This window comes from Peromyscus maniculatus, chromosome 2 (assembly GCF_049852395.1).
Source record: "Peromyscus maniculatus bairdii isolate BWxNUB_F1_BW_parent chromosome 2, HU_Pman_BW_mat_3.1, whole genome shotgun sequence".
Lineage (NCBI taxonomy): Eukaryota > Metazoa > Chordata > Mammalia > Rodentia > Cricetidae > Peromyscus > Peromyscus maniculatus.
Window position 1 is genome coordinate 13,258,869 of NC_134853.1, and position 20,691 is coordinate 13,279,559.

Below are 20,691 nucleotides of genomic sequence, written 5' to 3' on the forward strand. Positions count from 1 at the left end.
AACAGCTAATGAATAGTCCATATGTTGGGGATAAAGCTGTTCTCCAAATTGAAAAGCTAGAAAAGACATAGCAGGCATTGCCCTTGGGTATCAGTGCTACACAACAAAACTGCAAAGTGCAACTTGTTCACCTGGGAAGGCTGAGAAGGCAGCTTGAAAGGTGCTTTGCAGTTGCCAGGAGACCGGCTTGAGACTCTGAGAAAACAGGAGATATCTCTTTAGAAATTACATTGCTAATGATATCATTATCATAAAAGGCAACAGAATCTCCTTATGAGACACACATATTTCCAAATTATCAAGAAATATTTAAGTTTTCTGAATTCACCTTTCTTGTGTTACTTATCTCTAAATCTAAAATACACATTAAGTGTTGTTAGCATAAATGCCATCAACTTTTATTTATAGATTTAAAGCTTAATAAAATTATTATTTAACAAATCATGCCTACGTATGTCTTGGAGATAAATCTGCCAACATTGTAAGCATAAACTCTTTCATATTTACTTTGTATTTCAGAGGCAAGACTTTCTTTTTCTTATTGAGAGAAATAATACCTCAAATAGGAGAAATTAACAACTTCTACTCAATTTAATCCACCTGTTCAGAGGAGTTTATATGCAGTCTGTACTCGAAAATATTAATACAGACAGATAACTATGCCACAGCTCTGGCCTGCAGAGAACTTGTATCTTAGGGGAAAGCTCCCAGGGCAGACCACTATGATTTACAGATTCTGGCTAGTGGTTTCTTTCTAAACATACATATTTTTAAAAGTTTGAAAATTTATCATTGACTTTATAAGAATTAGCATAAAATTGGTTGAAATATGTTCTACAGTCTGTAATCCAATGTTGTAAGAGTTTTCCAGTTCCTGAGTTTAATTGTGTATTCATAAAACACTTGTAATGAATTTTAGATTAGACTTTTCAAACATAATTTTTATAAGTACAGCCTTCTCTTTGAGTTTTGTAATTCTGCTTCAGATTTGGGAGTGAATGAGCTAACTAATAAGAGTTCTTGGACATTTGAGTTTCTGTGACAAAACACACAGATAACAAATAATCTGTTACATTTGTAAGGACTTTTGAAATTTTTTCTTATATTTGGTTATTTAATAGGGAGACATCACTGAATCCAGATTACACTTGGCATTCCTTAAAGAAAAGTCCTTTGGAATTGAATATTAATAATAATCCCTGAAGAAATGATACTTGGGATGATAGATATCCACACAAAGGTGTTGCATTGCATGCCATTTGCTGAGTTTTGTACACATGAGAAAAATAGGTTAATGTAAATAATGGTTGTGTTAAAATTATAGGCACACATATCTGTGGGTCTTAAGCTGTCTAAAGTAATTTTATGTTCTCAATGAATAATGTTTAACATTTGAACCAAAAACAGTTCGGCAGGAATAATTAAAGGCTTAAGTTAAATACATAGACAGTCATTTAAATTTAGATCTGCAATAACATTTACTATTATTCTCCAAGGCTTTGACTGCTTGACAGAAACAAAGTACTCTGGGATTAATTTCAAGAAATGGTGCCAACTGTGCTGCAATTTGCTGTAATTAAGACATGAAAGAACACTAAATATTCAGATTAAAAGAAGCATGATGGAGCATGATAGAGAGTCAAGGTGTGGCAGGGAGCCAATAAAAAAAAGTCAGGAGTACCATATCGATGGATATGAAAATAGTTCTAGCAGAGTACAGTGAAATTTCCATTAAGGGATCACATTTGTTTATCATTTCAATCTTTGATTATATTCCATATATTCTTGCACTCAAATTCGTGGCAGAGCTATCATGTGCTAGGAAGATAATAAAGCTGAAAAAGAAAATGGCAAACAAAGTATTCTCATAAAGCTAATGAGTTTAAGTGGTGTGGAGAACTCATTAGGAGGGCGTCCTAATTATCTTTATGGTGGAGGAATTTCCTCATGTGTCACATTAATGTAGTTTCTTTGGAGCTAAATGAAAGAGCTACATGGGTGTTAACTCAAAGAGATTAAATACACCTTTTGTATTCATTAAATTCTTTTTATATTTTAAAGAGAAAGGATTCATTTTGATCCAACTAGTCTCCCTTTTCATTCTCTAGGAATTATGGGAAATATTTTATTTGCCTTTGAACTTTTATGTATTGATTAATACTGTATTGGAGCTAATGGTGAATCTTCCCTCCAACTGGCTATTTTTTTTTTAAGAAAGACCTTTAGGTTTTGATCTTAGAAGAGATGTGGATACTTGACCCAGTTGCTAATGAGGGGCTGTATAATCCCTGGTATCCTATAGCTCAAAATAGCAGGATGCAATATAAAAAGTGCATCATAAAAGACACTATTGGAATTCTCTTTGTCTTCACAGGCAGTATGCAAAAGATATGACTTGCTAAGAAACTCAGAAGCTGGACTCCTACAGGCACACAGAGCCATCAAAGTCAAAAGGTGGTCAGGAGATTGAAAGCAAGTACCTAATGGACCCAGAGAGGAAAACATCTAGAAAGAGAGCCTGCTAGATGAGGACGGCGAGATCTTCATGGAGCAGGACTCTGGACCAGAAATAGTTCATCCTACATTGTGAGCTACGCCTAAGTGTGGATGAGTTCTAGCCCGACTAAAGAAAATTTCACATTTGGGATATGTGATTAGAAGCTCGGAATAGGAACTATGGATCTATTCAGGCAGTAAGGACGATGCTGCAAATAGTCAGGGTCTTTGGGAAAAACCATAAAAACAAAACTGAGTTGTCTGCACACACTGAAATATTTACAGAAAATGGGTCTACTGTCTCATCGACATAGAACACATGTCAACTCTACCTGGATGTTTCGCATCTTTATTTAGAAAGAAAGTTGCTTATGGTACAGTGGTGTTTACAAATTCAAATTAGTAATTAGTCTATAATTTAACCATTTAAGTAAAAGTAACAGAATAGTTAAGAGGTATCTGCATGCTTTAAAATAGTGGTCTGTACAATTTATGCTATAGAAAATAATTTTTAAAAGGATTGATACTGCCTGTAATCTGTGGTGCATCTGTATTTTTTGATGAGGATTCATTACGTAAGTAGTAATGAACATTATCATTATTACAGTTGAACTATTGCTTGATTCAGCATTGTGGCATACTACATTTTAAACTAAAATATTAATATAATTATTGAGAGTACAATAGGAGGCCTTTGTCAAACCCTTAATTTTTCCTTCCTCTCTTCACAATGTTGCCAGATACATGTTTCTTGATAAAACCCCCTAGAGGTCTCCTGCAAATTCTTTTTCAATACAACCAGATCATTGCAGATAATTGTATTACACAGTGTATCGATCCAAAATCGTTGTGCACCGGAAACATCTGAAAAAAACATGATTATAGCTTTCTGTTTATTGTTCGTACATCATATAAGCAGGCTTTTGTGTGAATCACCTGTAAGAAAGGCAAGGTGGAAACATCAGAGAAATTACCTCTTTACAAGAATCTATTGATCACTCTAAATCAAAGAAGTATGTTTGACATAAGATTACCTGCCAGTTTGAACATTAGGTACACTATGTTATAGCCTGGGGCAGTTGTAAGTCTGACAAAGGGATTGTAAATAAAGCATGCAGCTGTGAGTGCCTCTGGCTTGGGATCAACTCAGGCTCAAATCCAAGGCATAGGTAAACTTAAAATAATTTACCCCTTTTTAACCAGCACATAAAGACTTAGAGTAGACTCTTAGGAGAACTCACACACATAAATCTCTTAGTTACTTTGAAATAGCAAACTTCATAGAAAAAGTCACATCATCCGTAGTTGATAAAGCACATTTTTAAAAATAAGTATGTGTCCCAAGGTGTCTTTTGTAACCTTAAATCGGTCTATATGTACAAGGAGTGTCTTCAAACACCAGAACCCCTAAAATAGTTTGCACCCATAGTCACTGATTTGTACGTGGCATGATATAGCCAAATCCTTTTAACTTAAACTCTTCCTGCTTCATGTCTGCAAATTCTTCTCAATAGTTCACTTAAGAAGTTATGGTGGAATTTTCTTTTTTAATAGAAAGCCAGATTCTAGAAGGTAAAAGGTCTAAAATCAGCTATTGCATTCAAACTGTTATACAGCTGTGTGGACAATGTTAGAATCATATCACCACAAAAATACTGATTATTTTTTTCAGATGCATTTTCTTACTGGTCAAGAGAAGTTATTAGTGACAAGCTATGTTTTAAGCTGAAGGACTTATTTTTGTTGTTTTAATTTTGAGAAAGCACTTGCTCCAAGATCTTTGTTGGATATACCCTCCTACATTTTTACATGTGCTGAAATTATTAAACATTTAACTCATTTGTCCAAGAGAGATTCTGATGTATTTGGAATTTAATAAAGATGAGCTCTGGGTGATGCATTCTTCCTTGTTAAATATTTAGCTGTTTGCGTTAGCGCTGCAGTTTCCTTAGGCACAAATTTAAACTGTTAATATATAGCAGGTTTAAGCTATAAAAATGTTAGAAGCTGTAATTTCTTGTGGGGCAAAACTGGCCATTTTGCACACTTGCAAGAAAATAATGCAAACATGCATGTACATATCTAGTGAAATATAAGCTCTCTGTAGCTTAGTCTATAAATGAGAAACTGACAGCCACATATTTTTAGGACTACATTTTCAGAGCCATCATTTAACTTCAAAGATGAGTGATAAATGCAGAATATTTATATGTAGTAGCTTTTTTATGAGGTTGCCTGTAAAAGATACCTCTGATGTGAGACTATAATATCTTTGTTCACAACTTTATTGTTGCTTAAGATAAATACTATTCTTTGAACATGAACACAATATAAAAATCACTAAAGGGGAAGATCCTCTTTTTTGAAAATTATGCCAGCATTTATTGCTGTTTCTGTTGATTTGTAGATCTTAAAAAATACTTCTTGTCCTCTTCATTTGGGATTGCAAGATTGAAATTATTGATTTTCATAAAATATCATTCTGTTCAATGAGTGGTATTAGATATCTAAATTTAATTCGACAGTTCCAGAAATGTACCGCATAACATAATGTATAAGGATATACTTAAATATATAATATTAAAAAGTCTATAATGCCTTATATCCTTTACATGCGATGATACAAAGTTGAGGAAATAAAAATACCAACAGATAAACACTTTTATAAAGGAGAAATATTTAAACAAAATGTACAGATATATATCTCTGGGAACACGGTCAACAAAGAACAAAGGAAAAATGTCTTTGTCTTAAATCACTTATTTTTTGAGAGCTTGAAGCGTGCTGCCTGTTTGCTTGGTTCAATGAGAGAGCGCCATCTATTGGATGACCTTGAAAAGTACGTATATTTCATAAACACTGAAAATAAGCCAGTAGAAAAAAGGTCATTTTTGATATAATGTATATATATTAGCCTTTGTCTGTGTGGGTATATTTATGCTTCAAACCTATGCTAATGAAGGAATAAGATTTCTACATAAATAATATTTTCCTCTAATACATAATAACATAATTATTACTCTCAATAATTTGTTGTCTGATTAATCCATGTAACTTTATAAATTAAATAACTTATGAATCTGAGATTCAGGCTTTTATATTTAGTCCTCAATATATACCTTTGCTTCCTTCAGTACTTTAAGTAACTATCTGGAAATGGACTGACTGTAAGAGCTTGAATTTTGAAAAGGAATTGTTTAAATCTCTCTCGAAGTTTTATTGCATTAAATTTAAACATTAGAAAAGTAAAACAAAAACACATTAGCTGTTTGTGTGTGTGTGTGTGTGTGTGTGTGTGTGTGTGTGTGTGTGGTTTAAAGCAGTGTTCTTGTTCTATCTTTCAGCAGAGGAACTTGCCAGTCAAGATGAAAAACTTCTTCTAATGGAATCCAGCTTGAAAACTGCTCAAGAGAGGGCTGAGCAAACAGCAACAGTTCGCCAAGAGCAGAACAGTAGAAAACCCCAGGCCGAGCCGAAGACAGTGACAGAGGGAATTATGGCTTCTGAAGAAGAATCAAATGACTGCAAGTGAGTTGTTTTTCAGTATTTCACAAAGTTTGACTTTACATACTGAAATCAAGCCAAGCCTTTAACTTTCATTGTTAAAAACTTAATTTTACTGTGTGTCTTGCAAAAGGCTTTGAGTGCATTTGCTGGCTTATACAATACAGTGTTGGTAACAGAGCAGAAAAACATGGAATATGCCTTGTTTCTTAACTGTAATGGCACATGATGAAAACTAGAATTCCCCATTCCAGGTTCTGATCTATGGTGTGGCCGTCAACTTTCTTGTTAACGTTCACAGATACGGTCGAGGTGGGAGCAGCGGAGAGGCTGTGCTCTGCATCTGCAGCACCTACCTGCCAGGGGCCTTCTCATCTTACAGATTTTAGAGAGCAAAGGTTACACATGGCTCTGGTTGCCTTGCTTTTTTGTTAAAGTAGCTGCTCTAAGCAAATGGTGATTAAATCGGGGGACATTTAGAGCAGAATTTGGGCACAGACCATTGAAGCATGGAAAGGACTATGAAGAAAAGTGTTAGAACGTCTGTGCAGCTTTGAAACAGTCACGAAAACCGTTCTTAGTGAAACATTTTGAGTATTAATTCTGTTCTGACCATTCAAACATTTATTTAATAACCATGTCTAATAAATAGGGTATAGGAGTTCTGATTTTATCATTTATTTTTCAAATGAATGTTACAGAATCTTTTGATATTTCCTCATTTTTGTTCTGTCTTCTCTGCCCTTTTCTGGATTATACTTAGTTTGCTATTTAAAAATAAGAATGAAAATGCCATAACCTACATAAATTCTCCCCCTTGTCTCTCCATCCTTCCCTCTGTCTCTCTTTCTCTTTATCAATTATTATGCTTTACTAAACAAAGCTTGCTTATATTGAATAATCACCATAAGATAACACACACAATATATCTAATTAATTTTTCTTTCTCTCATTTGTCTTTAAACACAGTCCTGAAATGTGAACACAAAACTGAAATGTGTGTTTGATATTAACTGATTCTTGGAAGCCAACTCATAAACTTATATAATGTACTGCATATCCTTATATAGCATTTTCAACTTACTTTAAATCTGACGATTAATGTTAAAATGGAATTTTAAAATAATGGCTTTATTTTTTATCCAAAGGTTCAGTACTTTCAAAAATAAAATAAAAAGAAATAATTATACAATTTAGAACAACATTTTTCATACCACTAAGTAAAATGAAACATACCGATAAATCCTGTCCCCATTGTTGGCTCAGATATTAGCATTTACACAGCAAATAGCTACATTTACTAAATGCTAAAAGGCAGAAATTGCTACTAAGGACAAGAAATGTACTAGGCCAAGTTTCTTTGCAAATGATAAAGTAGTAGACTATTATTGTAAATATTATGATCTTTTAAAATACACCATATATTAAGGAAAGTGATATACTGATATATTTAGTAAACATAGCAGAGGCTGACAGTGATGTTTATATGAGCTTAATATTAGGAAAACGAGGCTTATTAGTTCAAAAAAGTAGAGATCACATTAAAAAACAAACAAACAAAATAGCCCCAAAACAGATTAAAAAAAAAGCCAAGCTGTTAAGATGCACTTATAATCTTAGATTCCACAAGAAAATAAATCGAAGGTGGTATATCTGGGTAAAGCACAGTGGCTGGTCAAGGCAATACTGTTTGCTTAGTCTGTGGTCCTCTGCTTAATCGTACAAGTCAGCTTACATGGAATTAACTCAAGTATTCTTTGTTACTGGGAAACTCTTGTGTACAATTGTTAGATAAGAAATAAAAGTAGGGGCCGGGCGGTGGTGGCGCACGCCTTTAATCCCAGCACTCGGGAGGCAGAGGCAGGCGGATCTCTGTGAGTTCGAGGCCAGCCTGGTCTACCAAGTGAGTTCCAGGAAAGGCGCAAAGCTACACAGAGAAACCCTGTCTCGAAAAAAAAACCAAAAAAAAAAAAAAAAAAAGAAATAAAAGTAGAATAGAAACTCCTTTTAAAACATTGTATTGATGAACATCTAACTATTTTCAGAGTCAAATTAAACCATGTTACAGGAAAATTTTGAATTTGAAACGGAAAACCGTCATCCTCAATTTGATATTTTCATAAAGAAATGAATCTCCCCTTTCTTTTATTGTTCTGATTTTACTCTATTTACTTTATTTATAGACAGATCTTGCATTGTAGCTCAGGATGGCCTTTGAACTTGTCTTTCTTCTCCCTCATTTTCCTCAATGCTGGGATCACAGGTGTGCTTCATCACACCTGTCTTCTTTTTCTGAAAACAAACAGGAAAAAAAAAGCTATACTTCACATTACAAAGTATGACCTCATGCTCAGTGAAGGTATCTATGTGTAAAAAAGCATGCCCCTAATTTGAATACCAAGCACAACATAGCCCTTGGGGGCTAGTCATTCAAGAGCATTACGTTTCTCTGTTTTTGCCAACTCAAACTACAGGTGGCAGGAGCTGAGGGAATTAACTGGTTCTTTGGCATGGGGGACATCAGGTGTTGTGCTATTCACCTGTCAGCAGAAGGATAAATCCAGTTACTCAGGCATTCAAGCATTTTAACGAGTTCACTTAACATAGCACTCCTTTTCTGGAAAATACTGGATCTTTATCAAGTAATTCAAGTAAAATAAAGACAAAAAAAGGGCTGAACATTTTTATCATTTCTAGAATAGAAACAGAGCAGAGTTCAGAAAATCTTACTTGAAAGCAGCACTTTGGAATATTTTTCTTCAAATAATGTAATCATTTCTGAATTGATGGTTTTATTTTTGTTTATAAAAGAAGGAACAGAAACTGACACTTGATTTTAAGTATATTTAAGGAGTCATAACATACAATAACAAGAATTTGTGTTTTAAAGCTCCCACAATGTGAAGATTACACATTTATCTTCTTAATACCCATCTTGTATCTAGGAGGGTTTCTGACAACTATTTCCTTCATTACCTGGCTTAGTCGTTCAGAAAAAGCCAGGCTGCCATACCACCAAAATGCATTGCTAGGTCAACTAATGTATTGCTAAATGTAAAATAAATTGAAAAAAAAATAGATACATGCAAAACTTTGGTAGTCTAAAGGAAAACTTTTACAACCTTAAAAAATGACCCTTAGCATTTGTTGGCATGAAGTTGAATTCCTAAGGACCATCCAAGAAGGACTCCCTTTCTCCACTTCTCCTTTTGAAGTAAATATAGAGAACACACACCATGCACTTGGCATAAGCCTGTTACACTTGAAAGATTTGTTCTGAATGTCCAGTGGGAACCTGGAAATCGTAATAATTTGTAGTATCGATTGAGTGAAGCTATGCAGCTGGGGCCTCCGGTGAATAGACAGAAATAGACATTTTATTGATTAACTTTTACAGTCATATTTCCAAGACTCCACTGCAACATAATTTTCACTTCCCAGCTTTGTGTTGTATCATGAAACTTGGATTCTTCTCCCTTAACGTTTACCCACGTGAGGGGAAAAGTATGGGTATGTACTGCTAGGGCTGTGTTCTGCAGAAATGCATAACTTTCTGAAAATGATTTTTCCCAAGTACTCCTCTCCCACACAGATTAGAAGAAAGCTGTTAGAACAGGTTTTTGGAAATGTCATGATAGCAGATGGTTGGTAATTGAACTTCTTCACATTTTGCTCACTCTTCTCATACTTAAGAATTCTAATTTTCCTACCTTAAATTTGTGCATGTACTTGTCAAAATGAATTGTCTGCTGTTAGCTTTGGTTGTGTTCATGTGTGCATGACATGTTATTTATTACAAGAAGCAGAAGAAAAATTGTTTGGATAATACTCTATAGCCTAATCTAAAAGGAAAGTTTCTGAACCATCATTTTGACCAGTATTTCTAAAGATAAAGATATGAATGCAAATCTTCTGCAATACTGAGAATGTTTGCTTTGTATTTATTCAGAAAATGTTATATTTTTACAGATGAACACATTGACACATTGCAATTATTTGGAATTTAGTTATTTGTTTGTTTACCTCATATTCTTGTTATTTTACAATTGTGCTCCCTAAAGCAAACTGCTGAGTTTCTATCAAATTCTCATATTTGGAAAATCTTTCACAGTGATTTTATGTAAGTTTGAGGATAAATATTGAAAGTTGAATTGGTTTGGGAAAATACCCCTTTTTACTCAATATTCTTTTTATTAATAGCTACATTTTAAAATTTGAAATTCTTAATGCTAAGATAAGGTAAACTCTAAATATTTCATGTCATTAGATGAACTGAAAGTCTTCAAACATGATGGTATCACAGCCAAAGGAAACAGAAAACTGAACAGCTTAGTACAATACACATACACTGAAATTTCTTTGTTTCAGCTAAATTGGGGAGACACTTTTATCTTAATTGGATTGATAATTAATAGAGAATTTGGGATTTAGAAAGTATTCAAAGCATGAAAAACTCATAATTTTTTATGAAATTCAAAATTGAAACATCACTATTACTTGAGTGAAACATTTTTCTTGTTTTCAAATACATTTTATGATCTTCAGGCAGGTCACTTGTTTCATATTGACATTCAAAGGCATGTCTATTGATAATTGGTTTTAAAATTTTTCCTTGAATCATTAATTTGTTCTATAAAAATTAAATAATACTTAAGCATCACATTTTAATATTTTAAAATGTTTCCCTTAGTTTACCAAAATTGTTATGCTTCATTTCAGCTACTAATACATATCTTATTATTGTAATGCACCTGGTGGCTGCTTTGAGATGACCAGCTCAAAGTTAGTAGATAAAGACAATTAGTTGTCAAAAATAGCCCCAGATATGTCATACATATTAAAAAGATAAATAGGAAATCTTGATGTAGAGCATGCCTTAAAATTCATATTTTATATGTAAAACAGTCCTTTACTTTCCAGTTATTATTAATACTATAGCACATTTCAGCATTTCAATTACTTTAATATAGACGACTATCTTTCATTTATGGGTTAGATAATTTTACAGGGCAATATTGTCTAGAAATTATTTCTTTTGAGTAAATACAATGAAGAAATTGATATGCAAAGATTATAGTTTAATAAATTACATGGCTTTTCAAGTGGAAGACTCTTGTCGGCATAATCAAGTTCTAAACTTATCAAAATAAAAACACAATTAAGACTGATCAAGTAATAAACTTAATACACAAGAACCCTGAATTGAGCTTGAATTCACTATAACCCTGTAGAGGAATCTCCACTTATTGATCAAATGTTGAAGCCCATGCATAGCACTTAGAAAGATAAAGTAAGCGAGGTCAGATAATCAAAGCATTTAAATAGTAAAAACAGCAGCTGCCACTGTAGACTGCTAAAATAAATCCATAATACAAATTGCTTTAGTAAAAAGCGGATGAGCAGCTGATCTTCCTATTGAACTCTGATACCGTTCAGTGACCACACTGGGAAAAGGATTGGGAGAAATGCTTTGCAGATCAATATTGAGTGAGATGTAACAGGGATTCATTTTGAACACGAAGGCATCACAGGTGTGAGAGTACAAGCATTGCAGGAGACGTTCTCAACTGGAGAATGTTTAGTGCAGTTAAAGATTGCTTTCTATGCATGATGTTGCCAAACAAACCATAGCAATACTTTTGGAATTGTTTCTAGAAGTCATTTAAAATAGGTTTAAAATAATACTAGCTTTTGAAAGTATAGAAAGCTCATGTTATGCTAAAATAGTTGTGCAGTCACTTTTAAGGCAAGGTAATACATCTGTATATAGAGATTTCATGTAAACTCATTAATATCTATTTAGGATACCAAATAATTATGGGATGGTAGACTACAATCCAATTTACAGATGTAAAATCAATTACAAAACAGAAGATAGAAGAAATGTTCTTGGAAACTTTATGGGATGGAAGATTTCCAGAGACTTTTGAAACTTGCTGGCATTTGGACATCCTGCTTTAATGACAGTGACTGTATCCTAGTGGCTTAAGGTTTACTATCTTTTGGATATTATGGACCCTAAGAAGAGTTTTCAGTATATAGATCTATGACCAGAATGATTAGGCTTTACATTTCAAAATGTCTTATAAGCTTTGATTTTTAATTCCTTGTACTTAATGAGAAATTGTCATGATTTCAGTGAATTAATGAGAGAAACTATATGAGTCTATACACGTTTGTAGGTTTATTATACTTTAGACTTAAGTAACCAGTAGTCAAAAATGGACAAGAATATGATTTAATCTGAGCCTTTCCTCAGGCTTCCACATGTGTCAACCTTAAGTGGTCTATTTCCATGTTCCAATTTGTCTACAAGTTCATCACACAGATGGCATTGTGTCATGACAATATGGTTTTCCATACATATGTTTACTCCAGATGTTTCTGCGGGGATATAATCACAGTTCTCTGGTAAGTTCAATGTTGTGATTAGAACTTCATAAAACTGCTCATTGATCTACTTCATTCATGATAATACTTCTAAATCAGAACCTTGATTAAATGATCTATCATAGAACTACATTAATCTGTTTTCTTCTAGAACAGAGAAAACTAAAGTAGAATGGAGATTGGTTACATTTTTAATTAAATTTCCATATCAAAATAAAATTAAAAAATCAGTCTCAAGGCTTGAAAGTTGTGTAACTTCAGTAAAGATTTTTCATTTTGTTATACTGTAAGAAATAGTTATTTGCAACTATTGTTTGCTCGCTGTTTACTGAATGAATTGCTGATAGAAGCGATTTTAATGGTAAAATTGTGAAACAGTATTCATAGTTGTCAGAAAAAGGTCATTCTATTTGCATTCATTAGGAACTTGCAGGACCATGCAGTGTGCATTTCCTTTGGGATGCTGCAGCTATTGATTTATATACAGCTGGGGGAAAAATTAATTAGGATTATATTTCACTTATTACTGCAGGCTGTGTAATAAGAAAGAAAAACACATTTTTTTGTTAGAAAGTTGGACAGAAATACCTAAATGGGATCATTGTTTCTTAAATCACAACTACTTTATCATACAATTTTTCTTCTTATAATGTGGTTAGAGGCTTACTGCATTTGTGGAAATTTAATTAGCACTTTGAAAAATGAATGTTTTAGTGTATATCCTAAAATAGTAATGATGATAATTTGAATTAAGCAAAAGAGACATTTCCCCTTGTTAATTGAAACTTTCCCTTTCTGAGCTAAGTCAACGTGTATTTGTCTATCGTAAACTTTGTGGAATTGGGTAGCTTTGGGGCAAAAGAGTTAAACAAAACAGGGACCAGGATCAGGTGAATTCTCAGGGTGGAGAAATAGATCCTAGAAATGAGACTCTCACTTCATTTAAACATTTCAGTCTTGGGAGCCAACTGCATTAGACTCTTCTGTGAATTTAACAGTTCAACTGAACTGGAATATGTTGTATTAAGGATGTCCTTGCTGTAATGAGATGGGATTTCACGTTTCTTTAAAAATATATGTGGCTTTTCTTATGAACATCATGTACACTCTAAGAGGAAAATAATTGAATTCAGTCCTCTACATTGTTTATGTGTGACACATGTTTGAGATTAATCAAATTGTAGTCACTTCTCATTAACAGCAGAGAATAATTTCAAAATGGGCAGATCCAGATGACAAAGGATAGCTTGTGTGGGTTTGAGACATACTTTATGAATGGAAACACATGCCTTTTGTGACATCCAACTTGATGATTTTATTTTTCTCCTATTGTTCTATCCACATAACATAATTTAAGAGACTCTGGCCAATAATGGACTCTCTGGTACAGAGTCAGCATGTGGGGACAAAAAATGATAATTGGTCTTTTTTTAATACTACAATAATCCAAAATTTCAGCACATAAATCTATGTGATATTATTGAACATTCTTAGGTTTCATTAGAGAATTTGTAAAAGGTTCATAGGAAAGCAGTATAAATGCAAATTTCTATACATAATTAGGAATTGCATATCCTAATGCTGCAGGACTCTAAATGTGTACTTCCTCTTTTCCCCAATGCCCAACTATGACTGTAAGGATCTATAACTCGGTGTGTTTAGTGAAATAAAATTCGGTTATCATCTTGCTTTCTATTTCTATTTCAAATGCTTGGTATCTTCTGTGAGATACTGTTTTGTTTTGAGGAATACGTGACTTTATGTCTCTAGAACAAAGTACATTCTTTCAAATTGTTTTGTATCTTGTGCTGTGTAACTCAAATTTTACAAGATTATTATGAAGGATTCATTACTACTAATCCATGTGATGACTGGATTATATATAACTTTTACAGTTTATTTTCAGGATGACACTACAAGCGATCACATAACTAAGAATTTTAGAAAATCATGAAAATATAAGACTAAGTGATTGAATTGCTTTCTTAACTAAGAGAAACCGATCAGAACAGTTTTGGGGACAATTTAATGATCAAATTTTATATTGGTCAACAATTTATTGAAAAGGTTATATTTTAAAGATGCTTATTTAGGTTCTGAGGTACACTAACAATTAACTCAGACATGGTTCTTTGTAATGAGATTTTTCACCAGCTGGAACATAGAAATGCAAGGAACTAGATCTTCATAAAACTATGTAATATGTGAAATGTATTGAATTGAGTAGGGAAATTATACTAGTTTGGGGAAATGAGCTAATTGATTCTTCCCAATCCATACTAAGTAAGCAATAATGGGGAACTCTTCTTTGAGATGGGTAAGTATTTGATTGGATATTTCACAAGAATACATAGATAAAGAACAATAAAAGAATGATATGAAAATGCATTTGTGGAACGGAAACTGAGAATTCATTTTGTAGAGAAAACCAGACCGTGTACAGTTGAAAGATGAAATTGGGCTGTGGGTAGTCTTCTGTGCTAGTAGAGACTAAACTTTCCAGATGGAATTGTGTTACATATTCTCTGCCTCCATGGCCCAGATGAATGCTCTGAGCATGGACTTTACCTCAATATAGGTATGGGCATTCAAGGCCTGATTCTCTCACTGGGTACTTTTGTGTTCATTATTGTTTTCCTACACCATTGTAGGCACAGATATTTTGTTAGATATTAGAGTATCAGGAGAAGTAAAAGAAAAGAACTTGATTATGTTTGGTCTAATCTGTCATTTATCACCTATGAAATATGGTGAATTGTCTATGAAAATTAAGAAATGAAAATTGACTTTTACAAAAATGAAGCACAAATCCTTAACTCCTACTTTATATGTAGGAGTTATATGTGATTCAGACAATCCATCCAAGACTATGAGAACTGTTTCAGGCACAGAGAAGTTTCAGTTTTATTAGGTGGTGATTTACAGCATACTTGAGGGCAGAAGATTATGAAATGTGTTTTTATAATTTTTATTTTAATATTCAGTAGAGAAGAAAAAAGTAGAGTAGTTGGTGATAGACAAGTCACCTCAAAAGCTTTATTTTATATCTTGGAATAGCATGTTGACTACAGTTGATCACAGCTATAGATTTTTTAAACTGCTAAGAATTAATTTTAAATATTCAAATTAAAGAAGGATATTTGATGTGATGAATATGTTACTTTGATTTATTCATTTTGCAACTGGACATAGGTTATGCATTACTTATACTCCTTATTGTAATAAGACTCCATGTATTCAATAAAAATTGGGTGGCCACCTTAGGCCTTATGTGGATCACATGAGACTTTTTGGATGTTGTGGATAAGAAGAGCGCAAGAAAGCAGATGAATTGGAGATTGAAAATTATACAAATATCCACACATCTATCAAGTGGAAAGATAGGCATTTCGGTGAATCTAAGCCTGAGATGGCAGCCTAAAAGAAATGGCAATAGTGGATGAGGAGTAGGAAGGACTAGAGGAATGTCAATCAAATAAACATAATCTCTAATAAATCCTTATACTAGAATCAGTATGGTGTAGTCCTGTCTGAGCAGAGCCAGGAAATCTGGGAAAAATTATTGGCAGTGATACAAGGATGTTGTGTGTGCTCAAATGTGCTTATGAATTATTGTTGATTGAACAAAAGTAACTCAATTCAAGAAAACCTGATTTTTTTTTGTTTTCCTTAAGTCTTACTAAGTGCCTGATCTAAGTTCTGAGTATGAAATATAGAAATTACTCTTGAGTAGTCATTATGTGAAGAATCTAGACTACTCACTATTTCCTTAGGTTCTACTATGTCCTAAACACTAATCCAAGCCTTGGGTATAAACACTGAATTGTAAACCTCAGCCCATACACTCAAGAGATTCTCCTTTTCTGTGGATTACACTATGCTAACTAGCTAACTATAATGGTCAAAGTTTGGATCTCTCTCTCTCTCTCTCTCTCTCTCTCTCTCTCTCTCTCTCTCTCTCTCTCTCTCTTTCTCTCTCTCTCTCTCTCTGAATTTGTACATGTGCATGTGAAGTATGTGTACCTGTGAGTCCTTGTGTGTAGATGCTGGAGGTAGATTTGCTGATTCACATTAAACATTGATGTTATTGAGACAATAAGCTATAAATATATGTCTATAAACTGAACCAAAATCTCATCATCCCACTAGTCTTTCTGGACAATAAACTTCATGTTTCTGGCTGTCTCTTTTTTCCCTTTATTTATTTATTTATTCATTTATTTAATTAACATAGCAACCAGAGTTTCCCCTTCCTCCTCTCCTCCCATTCCCTCCTCCTCCTAACCTCCTTTCTACTCCCATGAATCCATTCCTCAGAAAGGGTAAGGCCTTGCATGGAGGTCAACAAACCATGGCATGTCAAATTGAGGCAGGACCAAGCTCCTCCCCACCACATCAAGACTGAGCAAGGCATCCCACCATAGGGAATCAGTTCTAAAATGCCAGCTCATGTGCCAGGGACAGATCCTAGTCCTAATGTTAGAGGCCCCACAAACAGACCAAGCTACATAACTGTCACCCACATACCCAGGGCCTAGGTCAGTCCCATGCAGGTCCTTAGCTGTCACCTGAGCTCCCATGAAGTCAGGTCAGCTGTCTCTGTGGCTTTCCCTATCATAATCTTAAGTATCCTTGCTTACACAATCCCTCCACCCTCTCTTCAGCTGGACTCCCATAACTCAACCCCGTGTTTGCTGTGGATCTCTGCATCTGCTCTCACTAGTTACTAGATGAAGGTTCTATGATGACAATTAAGGTAGTCACCAATCTGATTACAGGAGGAGAATAGTTCAGGCACCCTCTCTACTATTGCTAAGAATCTTAGCTGGCATCATCCTTGTGGATTCCTGGGAGTTTCCCTGGCACTAGATTTCTCCCTAGCCCCATAATGGCCCCCTTTATCAAGATATCTCTTTTGTTGCTCTCCCTCTCCATCCCTCCCCCAACTCAACCACCTCAACTCCTCATGTTCCCATTCCCCATCCCCTCCCCTTCCCCTACCCTCAGCTTACCCATGAGATCTCATCTAGTTTTTCTTCCCAAGGTGATCCATGTGTCCCTCTTAGTGTCTTCCTTGCTCCTTTAGGGCTGTGGATGATAGCCTGTTATCCTTCCCTTTACCTCTGCTATCCACTTAATGAGGAATACATATTGTGTTTGTCTTTCCGGGTCTGAGTTTCCTCCCTCAGAATGAGATTTTCTACTTCTATCTATTTGCTTGCAAATTTCATGATATTTTCTTTTTACCCCTGAGTAATACTCCGTTGTGTAAATATACCACATTTCCTTATCTATTCTTCAGTTGAGGGGCATCTAGGTTGTTTCCAGCTTCTATCTATTAGGAATAAAGTAGCTATGAACACAGCTGAGCAAGTGCTCTTGTGTGACCCAGTGGTAGCGTTGTGTCTTGTGGTAGATTGATTCCCAATTTTCTGAGAAACCACCATACTGATTTCCAAAGTGGCTGTATAAGTTTGCATTCCCACCAGCAATGAAGGAATGTTTCTTACTCCCACCCTCAAAGGCTTGTATTAGAGGCATTAATCTCTATGCTGGGCTTGTTAAATGCAGTCTGGGGATCCCAACTGTTTCCTTGTGTTTGTAAGATTGATCCATCACTTCCACCAACTTTTAATCATTTTTGAAGATTTGTTTTTCTGTATATTTTAATTACTATTTCTTTTTTCAAGGTAAATTATAATTACATCATTTCTCCCTCCTTTTTTTCCCAATACACTTTTCCAAACACATCTCCTTGCTCTTTTTCAAATTCGTAACTTCTTTTATCATTAATAGCTGTATATATATATATATATATATATATATATATATATATATATATGTAAATCAAAATTACTAAAAAAATAATATATTTATGAATCCTGAGTCACAAACATCAGATCAGATTTTGGAGGTAAATTTTTATGTAATGAGTCTGAACAAAGATGAAATTGCTCAGAAAGAGCGGGGTGATTGACTGAAGAAGTAATGCCCCATAGGATCACATATTGCACACTTGGTCCCCGGTTTACTACCTGCTTGAGAAGGTTGTCGATTCTTTGGAGGTGGAAGCTTGCTGGAGGAAGTAAGTCACTAGGGACAGGATTGAGTTGGTAGCCTATGCCCACTTGCAGTTTGTTGCCTCTCTGCCTTGTGTTTGAGGCTGGAGATGTGACTTTTTGCTTCATGCTGCAGCCATGCTTGCTGTGATGCTTGCTGACGACTATGAACTCTTTTCCCTTGGTATAGTAAGCCAAAATAAACTATTTCTTCCATAAGTCACTTTTGGCCACAGTATCAAAGGAAAGAAAAGTAACTAATACAAGAGGCTCCTGTGAGTGAAAATAGAAAACAGTATTAAATAAAGACTATTCAGTTGTTTAGTAAGCATTCAATGTCATATTTTATTTAGTATAATTTTAAGTCAACAAAATACTATTGCTATTATTTTTTATTTTATTATGTTTTATTCTTGAATATAATTATAGTTTTTTTGGATGTGTAACAAATGCAATTGATAAAATACCATCACTACTTATATTTATTTTAAATTTTGCATGTTTGGTGTTCATATGTCACCATATATAAATGTGTATGTGTATGTGTCTTTGAATGTTCATAACAAAGATTTACTTTGGGTGCTTTTCTCCTTCACTCTCAGCCTCCCATTTGAACCCAGAGATCACCAATTTGGCTAGTCTAGTCACAATCCTGCTCTGGGATTACCAATCTCTACTTCACAAGTTCTTGAACTGCCGACAGGTTACCATGCCCTCCTGCCCATAGTGGATGCTGGAGATTTATCTACTTAGCCATCTCCATAGCCACTGTTGTCATTTTCTCTAAGAATGTGAAAACCTATAAAGAAAAGAACTTTCTGGTGTTCAACCCCAAATTTAATTTTAATTAATTTGGTTTTTTTTTTGGTTTTTTTTTTTTTGGTTTTTCAAGACAGGGTTTCTCTGTGTAGCTTTGCGCCTTTCCTGGGACTCACTTGGTAGTCCAGGCTGGCCTTGAACTCACAGAGATCTGCCTGCCTCTGCCTCCCGAGTGCTGGGATTAAAGGCATGCGCCACCACCGCCCGGCTTAATTTTAATTAATTTGTAAAACTGATTGTGAAACTTATGAATGCTAGAGCTACAAATGAGCTATAGTCTTACTTACAAAGTCCTGAAACTTACATCCTCATTTAAAAAATGAACAATATCTACTTAAAGCTACAAATACAAAATGAAACACAAAATTAGTTATTGGTTAAGAAGATGCAGAATGTTTACAAAAAAGTAGATTGGAGTCAAAATTTATTCCAAGTGTTATGGATTATACTAACAGATCATATTGATAGAGCTAAGCACATGGTGAAAAATAGTAAAAGTACTATAAGATAAACTTGAAGAATATTAAGAAATTGTAGCAGATCTACCAAAGGGCATCGTAGAAAAAAAATGTTTAAAAAGATCAGTCACTTCTAATGAAGGGATCAGAAGGGGACACAAATGAAAATATTTGATCCATAAAGATAGGAGAATCTCCTTTGCTTGAGATACTCCCACAAATTATGATTAGGCAAACACAGGCATGCCTCAGACAACCACAGCTTTATTTATGAGAATTGTAGACTGTAGAATCTGAGAAATCTTTATTAAATTTTTAGAATTGATTTGACAGGTACTTTCTGTTCTTCACAGATAGAAGCCTCAATGATGCATTCAAGAAAAATCTAAATATTTTCCCTAAAGAAGTGTATATCTGTTTGTGTTCATATTTATTTTTGATTATTTCTTTTATTTGTGGAATTATAGGATAATTACACAGTTTCATCCTTCCCTTTCCTTCTTCTGAACACCACCATATACCCAGTATAGCTCTCCTTGATCTCTTTCAAATTCCTAGCTTAAACACACACACACACACACACACAAACACACACACACACACACACACACACACACACACACACACACACACACACATCCCTAAGTACAACCTTGTATGTATGCTTTCAAACTGACAATTTGGTATTAGAAAATCAATTGGAATGCTCTTCCCTGGAGAAGTCTATTTTTTTCACTCTCAGAATTCCTTAGTTGTCTGTTGTGGTAGTTTGAATGTATTTGGCCTGGATAAACTCACAGGGAGTGGCATTATTAGGAGGTGTGGCCTTGTTAGAGAAACTGTGGTCTGTTGAAGGAGGCTGGTTGACACACACCTTTAATCCAGATGTTGAGGCTGGAGGGCGCACCTTTAATCTGCAGCACACCTTTTGTTGGAAGTGTGTCACAGTGGGAGCGGGCTTTGAG

General features: G+C 34.5%; 1 long non-coding RNA gene across 1 annotated transcript in view; it reads left to right on the forward strand.

Annotated features, from left to right (window-relative positions):
- Positions 1-5,854: 5,854 nt before the first annotated feature.
- LOC143271795 (uncharacterized) overlaps positions 5,855-20,691 on the forward strand; it is a 112,774-nt gene continuing 97,937 nt past the window's right edge. Inside the window, exon 1 of the long non-coding RNA XR_013048942.1 lies at positions 5,855-6,024. This is a non-coding gene — a long non-coding RNA (uncharacterized LOC143271795). The remainder of the gene's footprint in view (positions 6,025-20,691) is intronic.